Below are 11,363 nucleotides of genomic sequence, written 5' to 3'. Positions count from 1 at the left end.
CCCCTCCAATATCCGTATGATTCGAAGCTTTTGAGCAACACTCCTACAACCGCACAATTTCACATTCTCTTCTCTTTCACGTAGCATTTTCTATGGATAAAATCAAACGCTGCAGACAAAACGCTTTCAACAGTTCTACCCGACCAATGAAAACATCGTAAAGCGGCTCACACTCAAAATAAACAACACGGCATACAAATCGTGTTGCCGTTGCCGTCGTCGTTGCTCTCGTCGCCGATACACAAAACGGTGCTGTTACACACAGAGGCAGGCACCAGCGTATTCACAATGAACCGAGTGTTCAGTCGGACACGAGGCAATGTTTGCATGGAAGTATGCTAGCTGCTTTCGTTTCGTCGGTTCATTCTCCTTCGGGATGCTGTAGCATTCGTATCGAGTTTGTCCGTTGTAGTCAGATAGAGGTAAAGAGCATCAAAAAGAAATTAAATTGTTATTAAAATTTAATGTCTCACGTGGATTGGAAGCGAAACTTTTTGTGTGTTACTCTTAACTGAATTTTCGTGTAGATTTTAATTAGTGAGGAAAAAATAGTTGGACAAAAATACACGAAAATAATATAAAGTGGATTCGAAACTGGAAATTTTGTGAACATTTTTAAAATTCCGTTGAATGGTGAGAATATTCGTATTGCGCATCAAACCATCAAAATTGTACAGTGCAATTTGAAACCATTAAAATTGAGAAAAGGATTTAATTGAAGTTATTTTATGGAAATAAAAAGCAATTTCCATAAATAGGGAAATTTCCATAAATAGGGGTAAATGTGAGGGAAAAAAACGATTCGGCGACCTTTGAAGAAAAAAAACAAAATCCAAGGATTAAAATTTAGTGCCTCGATATGTGTTTTTGTTGAACATGAACGAGAGAAAAAAAAGTGCACCAGAAACAACTTTGAGATAACAATAATAAATGTTGACGTGGAGAATAACGTGCATAAACAAATAGGAATTTATAGTGAAATAAGGCAATAACAAAAACAAATAACGTGTTAAAAGGAGAGATTGGACCAACAGAGCACAAAAAAATTCATTCGTTCCAACAAATTGGAAAAATTCCAAAGCGATTTATAGTTCGTGTGGAAAAAAAGCGAAATTTCGGAATATTCGAATGTGTTCGTTCAAAAATTCTGAGAACCGAAAACAGTTTTGGTTCAAAAGCGACGAGAAAAAAAAATCGATCGATTAAAAATCTGCGAATGCGAAAGAACGGCAAACGCGCGTGATATTGATAACATTATTTTCAATTTTCAATCGACGGTTGTTGTTTTTTGTGAATCGACGTAGTTCTGCAATTGAATGTGGATTAAAATAAAGGAGAAATTCATCGAACACAAAAAGTGAAAAAAAAGAAAAACTTCCGATATTCATTGCAATCGAATGGATAATATTTTTTTTGGGATTAATTGCTTTCACCAATCAAGTCGATCGGGTTGTTTTTGAATTATGTAAGTTAAATTTTTGGTTTACAAACATTTCAGCTCAGGGGAAATTGAATCTACAATGGAAGGGTGAAAAGATATTTTCTTGAATGATTTTATACTTTGCATTTAAAAAAAAATTTAATCGGGTGATTTCCGCTCAATCGCCGATAGGAAATCATATCCTACTAACTGTATTACTACAAATCCAGGCAGCACGATTACCAATATGTTGAGATATTTAGGTGCTGCATCAATCGGAAATAATTTGATAATATGCCCATCACCTAAGTCCTTGCAACCTTTCTGGTCATGAAAATAGTGAACAATATAGCGCCGCCTGGGGACTAAGTGCAATGTGTCATACTTTCAACGTTCAAACTATATGCATGATTCTCTATTTCTCCAACCAGTCTCCAGGTGCCGCTTAATTTTTCTTGTTTGACGTTTCCTATCTGTTTGTACAGACGATCAGAGAGGCTGAGTCCTCGCCGTTAAACTTGGACATATTTTTGTGGTGAGTCATACGAATCGAGGCCTGTACGTATAATAGCATGTGTATGCGAAATCAATCTGTTGGAAATTATCTGGCTGTCCTTTTCTATGGCTGCCTCTGCCTCTATTGCTGCTGCTCCCGTGAACCGTGTTAATGTGGCATTTCATTTTCCATTACAGTAAAACGTTCTTTCACTAATGTAATCTAATTTTATTGTGGTCGCTTTTTCATTTGCGTTGGCTGAGAGAAGGCGTTGCGTCAAATAAAAATTGATGTTGTGCGAGCAAATGAATCATAAGAAGAGCCACTCAATATTCGCTGAGCTGATGACTTATTCATTGCTTTGCAAAAGCGGTCGTGTAATTTGCGTTTTGCATAACAGCCCATTTTCCAATTAGAACGCAATTTTTTTTTTTCTGTCTGTGCTGCGATGAATGCCATACTCTGTTTTGTGTCTTTTCTCATCGATGCCTGTAGTGGAAGCAAAAAGTGGATAACGAAGCAGGAAAAAACCTTCATCAATAAACTCTATCGCTAACACATACACACAATCTCTCTGTCTCTCTATCTCTTTATCTCCCTATCTCATTCACACACAAGCAGCAACCGCGCTGCAGATTGTTCAGGTCTCTAATTTTATTTGAGTGGTGTGCACAAAATGTGCTACTCTTTTTGTGTCCTGATCCGTAGGAAAGGCTAATTTATCATTATCACAATTTACAAATTCACATACTTGTCCCATTTTTACTTTTTTCACAAATCGAAAAAACCGAATTCCTACAGAAATACTGAATCGAAGCGAGGAAAATGGTATTGTCGTTTTCTTGCATTCGGTGCAATAAATCTCCGGTCGACATTTAAAAATCTTTATTGCTGTCGTTGCACAAAGTGTGTATGCGAACGTTTGAACATTTACACCGTCGCTAGATGTCGAACAATCTCATAATTTTTATGTTTCGTTCGACTACAATTTGCACTATGACTATGGCGTTAGTATCGTGTCGATTTTCTTAGTTCTCGATAAATAATTGCTTTTTCAAAATTCACAGAAAAATATATCATACAATGAATTGGATGCCAAATTCCTTTTAGTTTTTTTTTAAGTTATGCTTTCTTCTCCTTCTCACCCGTTGAGCGGTGCTATAAATTTTAGCTGAAATTGAACACAGGTTTGAAATAACCTTTTTTTTATTTTGAAAACATTGCTTTTTATAAAACAAACAGTCGCAAATGGGAAAAAGGCGAACAAATTTAACAGCATATATCAAAATCACGCATCGAATTTATGAAATAAATCCCGATTCCTTGTCAAAATGGGTTTGGGATCATTTTCAAAGGTGACCAATGGCCGCTTTATGTGAAGTGATTCGTTGAACAGAAAAAGTGCTCAATCTTCAATTGATTGATTGAATTTTTGGGAATTCACTAGAGATTTTCGTTTCGAATCGTTATCAGTGGCGTATATAAATGTGCACACCATGCATAAGCAGCTTTTGAGCATCCACTCGACGAATTAAAGCGCAATTTATTTCACAATTAACAAATATGTATTCCTAAAAATGAGAAGTAGTTCTTTTCAGTGCAGTTACACGTTCAACTTGAGCTGAAGTGTATTTACATAAAATCGATTCATACTCGCGCCGCGTTGGAAGAAAAACAGCTTCGAATTCAGCAGCACTCAAATAAATTTATACATCGTGATTCGAAACGAGCTGTCGAATATTTGTGTGTGCTAAAGACCATTATATCAACAATATTTGTGTGGTGCCTAATATTTGTAGAAATTAAATTAACTGACAAACAAAAGTGAGAATGTGATTTCATGTATGAGTGACAAGAGATGCACTTATCATGTTTATTTTTAAAATATGATTGCTAACTTTTCATGTTGAGATTTTTTTCTGATACTTATCGTATTAAATGTACTCGAATACGGTCACTTGTCTATACTGGCAGCGACGATGGCGGCGGCAATGCATAAAACATCGCTCATTTTACAGTTTCGGTGATTTTTAAAGTGAAGAGCGCGCGTGTAACAATGATGCATTGATTGTGAAATCTATTAATCATTGTTTAACCAGGAATTCTTCTTCTTCGAAATCATTATGAACGTGAGGTGGGCGTTTGTCGGATAATACTTTACAACAATGGAAATGATGGGAACAAGTTAATTTCAAAAAATTCCGGTTGTACATTATATTATATTGAAGTATAAGCATGATAATCTTTTGGATGCAAAACGTCCTGAAATAAGAAGAAAAAATACTGAGAAAACTATTTTATCAATTTGCAGAATTTTTTTTATGTATTCCCAAATCGGAGACCATCATAAAGTTTTAATTAAATTTTTGTTCGAGAGACATCACTTATATACTATAAAAGCGGTCGAAATTCAAAACAATGATGAAACTCAACCTGATCTAAACCAAGGAATGCTGCCACTGCAGAGAAAAGAAAAAAAAACATCCTATTAAATTTCAATTATTATAAAATGTGAATAATGAAATACTCATTTTAATTGTGTTGGTGGTGGTTAACCAAAATGAAAGAAAAGAATGGCAAGTGAGCGGCCATTAGAAAAGGAAACATAGACATAGTATGGCATAATTTGTGTTTAACCCGTTTGAAATGAATAAGATAGTGATACTTTGATTACATTTTCTGGGTCGAATTCATTTGGAATGAGAGAAAGAGACCTGACCACAGACAATGTGCACACAATTGCCGGGATGCAAAATTCAATTATAATGCTTGGGAAAATTCTTTGGTTGCCGCACGTTGGCACGATTGCTTGCTCCGGCTCTTGTATCCCCTACCTTTTACCATTTCAATAAATGACCGAGTGACTTGCTGCAGAACGAAAGAAAACAGAACAAAACGAAGCGAACAAAAATCATCTGAGAGATAGTGTGTTGGAGAAGAAACAATTAGCTGGGAAAATAATGATGTTTATTTTAATAAATTCACATACTATCTCACACATTCACAGTTTCAGCCAAGCACACCATCAAGTAAAAACTCAAAATCAGTACAACCATATGTACATTGTACAACACTCGCACAGTGATACAAAACGGAGAATGCGTTTTGTGTTTTTCTCCAGCTGCAATCCATATCGTTGCATGTTCCTTATGATAATAAATTTTAATAAATTGCATCGTTTTGCCTTTTTTCCTAAACGTTTATATTGGAGTGGTTCCCATCATTTTGGCTTTGGAAAAAACAGAGAAGGCAATAAAATGATTCCTTTTGTTCCCATCTTTTGACTTTTTGACTTCGGAGATAGTGGAGCGCCTGTGTATGAATATGAGAGTAAAATAAAACGGAATCGATCATATAAGTTGTAATCAACACGCCGGTGCCCATTAAAGCGTGCAGTAGTATAGTAACAAAAATATTATTCTGATCCTATTACACACGTTGAATGCACATTTTAGAATTTCCAGATTCGTTTTTGTGCAGGTATCTCTTTTTTCGTACAGCGTTTTTTTTATCATGTTCTCCACTCATTTTGAATTTCGTTTTGTTTACAAACAAATTACAAGCAATCCATAACGTTCATTTTGATTTCAAGTCGACGGTGGTTGTTCTTGTTCAGATTCGTTTGTGTGCTCTGTGTTCTGTTCGTGGTTTGGCATTCAATGGTGTTCATTGTTGATTTCAATTGGAATGTCTATGCACGATATATGCGTTTTATATGGGTGTAGAATTGTTAGCGTTGAGTCTTTCGGTTGGCCTGTAATTTATGGTTGTACAACCAATATTTTCCTTCATTCATTTTGTGTGGCTTTTGATTATTCGCTTTTTGTTCGCGGTGAATGAATGCTCGTAGAGTGGCTGCCGTTGCCCGGCTCTTTTATGAAATATGAATTGCATGTACAAGTTTAGTACAACTGAATGGCAATGAACACAGTGAGATGAGGAAAGAATGAAAAAAGGTAGACCAAGCAATTTAAACGTCGTTCTTCCGAACAAATGAGTTGAATCGATTCAACAAATGGTGTGCACTGTGCAGTCATTCAATGAGTTCGATTATTGTAATTTGACATTTGGTTTTGGATTCGAAAACCATGTTTAGCTGCCTTAATTCAGACAACAATTGCAAATTGCTCATTGCTCGCCGTCGCACCGTTGCTGGGTGGTAATCGCACACTTCTTAAAATTATGTTGTATTATTTTATTATGAAAATTGAATACAATTATTATTCGCGTTTTCACTTCCATAAATCATTTTTCAATCGCTCGACTATTGAAATAATTGTATTCATGTCGAATACGCTTCAATTTCAAGGTGGTCTAAATGCACTGCCGTACCTTTTGCAGCTTAAACACCGACGGAATTATGCGTGAAATAATTGTAAGCCAAATAAAAATCCAAAAGGCACGCACAATCGTTTTATCAACCGATTACCGAAACCAATTTGGTATGTGAAAGGCTCTTAAGGAAATTCCAATACATCGCTTCTTCCCATCTGGTCACACACAAATTCCTTTGCACAATGATTTAATTAGACACGGTGTCCTTTTTTCGTCAGTTAAAAAGAAAGGTCGAGTTGGTTAACCAAGCATCAGATGGTCATAAGATCCTTTTTCACTCTGGAAAGGTGTGTTCATTTATAGAAATTCACAACGATATTATATAGTATACAAGTATCGCTTCTGTAGTGAACGCCATAGAAAACCCACTCACTGATATTTGCTTCTGTGCCGTTTGTTCTCTTTGTATTTTGTCTATTGCTGTATACGAATTCATCGTATATGAACCATTAAATACCATGTTCCAGTATCACCTTTGTTTCTGCGAAATGTCTGCATTGATTGTATATGATGACGGTTGATATGCCTAAAAGGATATGCCTACCATATTTACTCTTGAAATATTTCAACTGCCGATGTTGTTAACATTCTCAATTGATGTTTGTTTTCACAATTTAATTCTGCCAGATCATCGAAATGGGGCAAGAGCAAGTATTCACTTAACACACAGTATAAGTACTACACCAATTTTTGATATATAACGAATAGAAGAAGAATATTGTTGAAAGAAAATCACTCCGAAATGAATTGGAATTTCACTTTTTACCATGAAAAGATCCATCACAAGATACAGGCACACAGATTGATGCTATTTTCTTGTAATTTTAATCATCATGCATGCGTTTGATAAATCTTAGCTTTGTTTAATAAATAGAATGGGTAAGAAAGGGCGAGACCATAGCAAAAGAATAGAGAGAGAAAATGTCGATGATTTATTATCAATGTTCAAAGCATCAATACAACATTTACACAATGTGCTGAGTGGATTATTTGCATATTCCTTTCCTGTCGACATCACTCTATTTCGACATATTTTCAAAAACACTGTCTGTATTTACCGATGATGTGCCTTCCTTTCGCATCGTTTTCTTTCCTTGCATGATAAACAGAAAAAAAAAACGAACAGAAAAGAGAAAAAATATATATTATACTATGAAGAGCATTAAATAGGCAAAAAAATGAATGGGAAACATGTTTACGGGGCATAAAATATAGGCGGAAAGGTCTGCCTGGAAAATGAATGGACTTGCTATACGCGAAAGATTTCGACCGCACGCATTTGCACTAAAATTATGTGATCAAAAGAATTCAGATTGATGCGAGTTTGATGGTTAAACAAGGGGCTAAACAAAAATATATTTTGCAATTTCATTGAATTTCACTGTGAAGCATACTCGTTTTAATTATTTTCCATAAAAAAATTTGGTCCGAAGTCCACCGATATAATTCAAACCGAAAATAGACCAATCTGACGTTAAATTTATCTTCAAAAGATTTTTTTCGTCTTTCTTTCCTTTTCCCCTCGCTATGTTCATGTTCATATAATTGAAAATGTGCGCCACTTCAATTGGAATGCTGACGCTCTTTAAGCTTGCGATTGTTTTTGGTTCACGCACAACACGTGTTTTTTTTTTAATTTCAGAGTACCTTTTCTGCTTCCTTTAAAGATGGAATACTCCACCAATTTAGCCAACGGATTCTTTAAAGAAGTTCTATTCTATTGAGGCATTCACAAATAAAGGAATTGACGAAGAATGGAAGAAAGATGAAATCACATCGTCGCTTTGTATTAATTCGTTGTTGTTTTTTCAACTTCTTTTGGTTTGTGTTTTTTTCTTGTGTTCTGTCGATTGATTTCCCTTGGATGCTATTTATTATTATAACACATGTACGACGTAGTTAACAAGTATATTGCTTGTCGACCTATTGAAAATAACACAGCGCTTCGTTGTTGTTGTTGCTGTTATTTTCTTCATTGCTGCCACGACATTCATCTCCATATATATGTTGTTGCCTTTGAAACGACTGGCATACAAACACTTATTTATACACGCATACACATTCTTCTCGTTTGTTCGTCGGTTCGCCTTGACTTGTCTCGCATTCGAGAGGGAGAGCGAAGAGGAGAGAGAGAGAAAGAGATGCTTTTGTAGTTGTCTCTGAAGTTCTTTCACTTCTTCTCAATTCAGCGTTTTGTTATTACTTCAATTGCTGTTGTAATGTACTTACAATGACAAGAAAACTTCAATAGGCTCTTGAGGGTTTTGCGGAACCTATCCTCACTTCAAAAGTGTGTTTTCGTAGCATGACGATCCATGGTATGCGTCGTGTGAAGCTGTGAAGGTAATAGAATACGTCGATAACAATAATAATTGAGAACAGATAAATACGTTGTATAGAGAAGATGAAGCCCAGAGGAATAAAAGATATAAGAAATGTGGAAAAATGTTGAAAGAATTTACAAAATGGGAGAAAACGTAAGAGAAGACGAAGACAGGAAAAGAAGAAGCGAATGCGAAATTGCGAAGAAAAGGACGATAAATGCAGCAGTTGGCGTTAATTTCGATGGTAATGGTGTCAAATGCATTGCATCCATTTTGGGCTGGCTGACTGAAAGGATTGATTTTACTTTGTGTGTGCATAACAATGATCATTCAATTTCATACTCCAAATAAGAAGGAAGTGGAAATATGTAAACGATTTTCCGTGTCTGTCAATTGAACAATGTCACTTAGCGTCATACTTTTGTCACTATTTTCTCAATGGAGCCAATTGAAAGGAGCAAAGAGCACATGCACACACACTCTTTCTCTCGTTCAAAGAGCAAAGCAGGAAATCATTGAGCCGACAATGTGAAAGGAAAACATTAAACGACACTGATTCATCGCCCCATCAAAATAACGTTCTATAGATTTAGCTTCTTGTTATTTTGTTGTTGTTGTTGTTGTTGTTGTTGTTGTTGTTGTTGCTCTACTATAACACTATAAATATTTACAAGAAAAAAATGTTTTGAATTTCAAAGAGCAGAATTTTGACATTATGAGCACCAATTTATTGTTAATCTTCGCGGTGTCAGAGAGATGTGTTGACAGAAATGGTATCGGCAATTAACTGATACTCAACCTTTCGTGAATTACGATCATCATTTTTTTTAATGAATTTCTGTGTTCGCAGTCTTTATTGCGTCTTGCGGTCGGCTTTCGGTGGTTTGCCTTGTCGATTTTTGACGCAGTTTCTATTTTTGTCCCAATAATTTTTGTTCGTGTTCTTGTTGTTTTCGATACGTGTATCCAGTTCGTCAGAAACACTTTTCCGTCATCGCCCAAAACACCATCGAAAGCCACACTTATTTCGTGTGATAAACTGTTGGTCGTAAATTTGAAAACAAAAATATCACGCTTTTAAAATGAGCCTCTTTAAATTTTTTCCACTATGTTTTAGCACCTTTTTAATACCAGACACATTTATTCTTGACGGGAAATTAAGTTGTTTATGCGATACATCTACTGACACTTTGCACAGGCTTCTTGTTTGCCTAATATATATTAGCTGCGATTACTTTTACGCAATAAAACATTACCAATGCGCGCCGAGAAAAATGGTGAACGCAGAATACTCTGACTGTGTGAAAATCTGGACAAAAGGACGAAAGAACTATTAAAATGTGACAGTAAAATAGATACGGGGATAACAAGTATGTTTAAAACGTAAAAGTTGCAACGGAAGGATAAAGCAAAGTGAAAGGAAAGAGTTGAACAGAAATTCCATTGCCAGGCAATCCTTGCTACTGTTATTTCTTTTCGATTTAAACTTTTCAAGGCAAAAAAGCGAAGCGAAGCATTGCAAGAAGAAAAAGACGCAGACTTTTTTCGTGTCGCTTTCATACACCTACGAAATAGGTATTGAGCAGAAAATGGTTGCATGTTTGGGAAACTAGACGTAAACGGTAAAAAGTGTACAGATTCTTTTCTTTTCACCGATTGCACCCAGAGAAATGGAAATCGTATTTGCACTGCACAAGCAGCGACTACCAACAAGAATATACGCAATATACAGTTCGTTTTTAAATGGCTGTTGGATGAGCATAAGCCGGAATGGTGCTAGGCGAAGCAAAGCTAATAAAAAAGAAGAATACAACGAAACAAATACACAAATGAATTAGCACACACAGACAAACACACACGCTATTTATCGGTTTAGTTTACTTTATGGGTTATTTCTAACTTTGTGTTATTGTGCCGCTCGCATTTGTTCTCTCTGTTGGAACCCGGCTGGGTCAATCTTCAGGTATTGTTATCACTCTTTTAACCGGGTGACGTGTAACATACTGCGTTTTAGAATGCCGTCGTTTTATATCTATCGTGTGCCTTATTTTTTTTTTTTTTTTTTCTTGCAAGGCACGAATTCGACGAAGTAGTGACATAAATAAAAAGGCGCAGAAACGTACGCAGGCCAGCAAAAAATACCTTTATTCTATACTTTTCTGAACATTTCTTGTGTAATGTTCATTTATTTGTTGTAGTCTTGTGACTATCGTCGATGATTTTTCTTCTTCTGTTTTCACCGAGAATGTGTCTCCTGGCAGCAAAATGGCAAGACACAACAACCTCTCTCATAACAATAATAAAACATACTGACGCATTGATGAAAGTGTATATAAGTAGCAAAACGAAAGCAAAAAATGTTTAACGTCGATTGCATCAAGCAGCAAAATAAGCACATCTAGTCTATATCTATTTCTCTTTGGTTATTCAAACTATATACATGTATTATACATATATGTATATTGAATATAAAGAAAAACTGAAGACCAAATGTAGAGGAGAAGCCACGACCACGCAAAAACTAATATAAAAGAGAAAGAAGTGAAAATTTTAAAGAACAAAAGAATCGAAAATACCCTTTTCCGAAGTGAAAAATGGAAGAAAGGAGATAAATTCGAACTTATAATGCAATTAACATTTGTCAACTCTGAATATTTTATTTGTACGAGTCCTGTCCTATAATCGAAATAGAAAGTTTGAAATGGAACATCAACAAAGTCGCTATGGATAACGAAGATTTTGTACACTGTACAGCAACAATAGTGAAAAACGATGCGATGTAAACTGC

General features: G+C 35.6%; 1 protein-coding gene across 7 annotated transcripts in view; it reads left to right on the top strand.

Moving 5' to 3' along the window:
- Positions 1-287: 287 nt before the first annotated feature.
- Positions 288-11,363, top strand: part of LOC129568478 (protein madd-4) — an 82,057-nt gene continuing 70,981 nt past the window's right edge. For 3 of the 7 annotated variants that reach the window (XM_055446423.1, XM_055446422.1, XM_055446419.1), the window contains exon 1: positions 364-1,465. The gene's annotated coding sequence lies outside the window, so the exon portion shown is untranslated. Of the gene's footprint in view, positions 1,466-11,363 lie in introns of all 7 variants that reach the window. The other 4 variants (XM_055446418.1, XM_055446425.1, XM_055446420.1 and 1 more) reach the window with 2 other exon arrangements.

This window comes from Sitodiplosis mosellana, unplaced genomic scaffold, assembly GCF_009176505.1.
Source record: "Sitodiplosis mosellana isolate CC-2019 unplaced genomic scaffold, AAFC_SMos_1.0 Smas_scaffold_19, whole genome shotgun sequence".
NCBI lineage: Eukaryota > Metazoa > Arthropoda > Insecta > Diptera > Cecidomyiidae > Sitodiplosis > Sitodiplosis mosellana.
The sequence above is the reverse complement of the archived record's forward strand: the minus strand, read 5'-3'. Positions and strand labels throughout refer to the sequence as shown.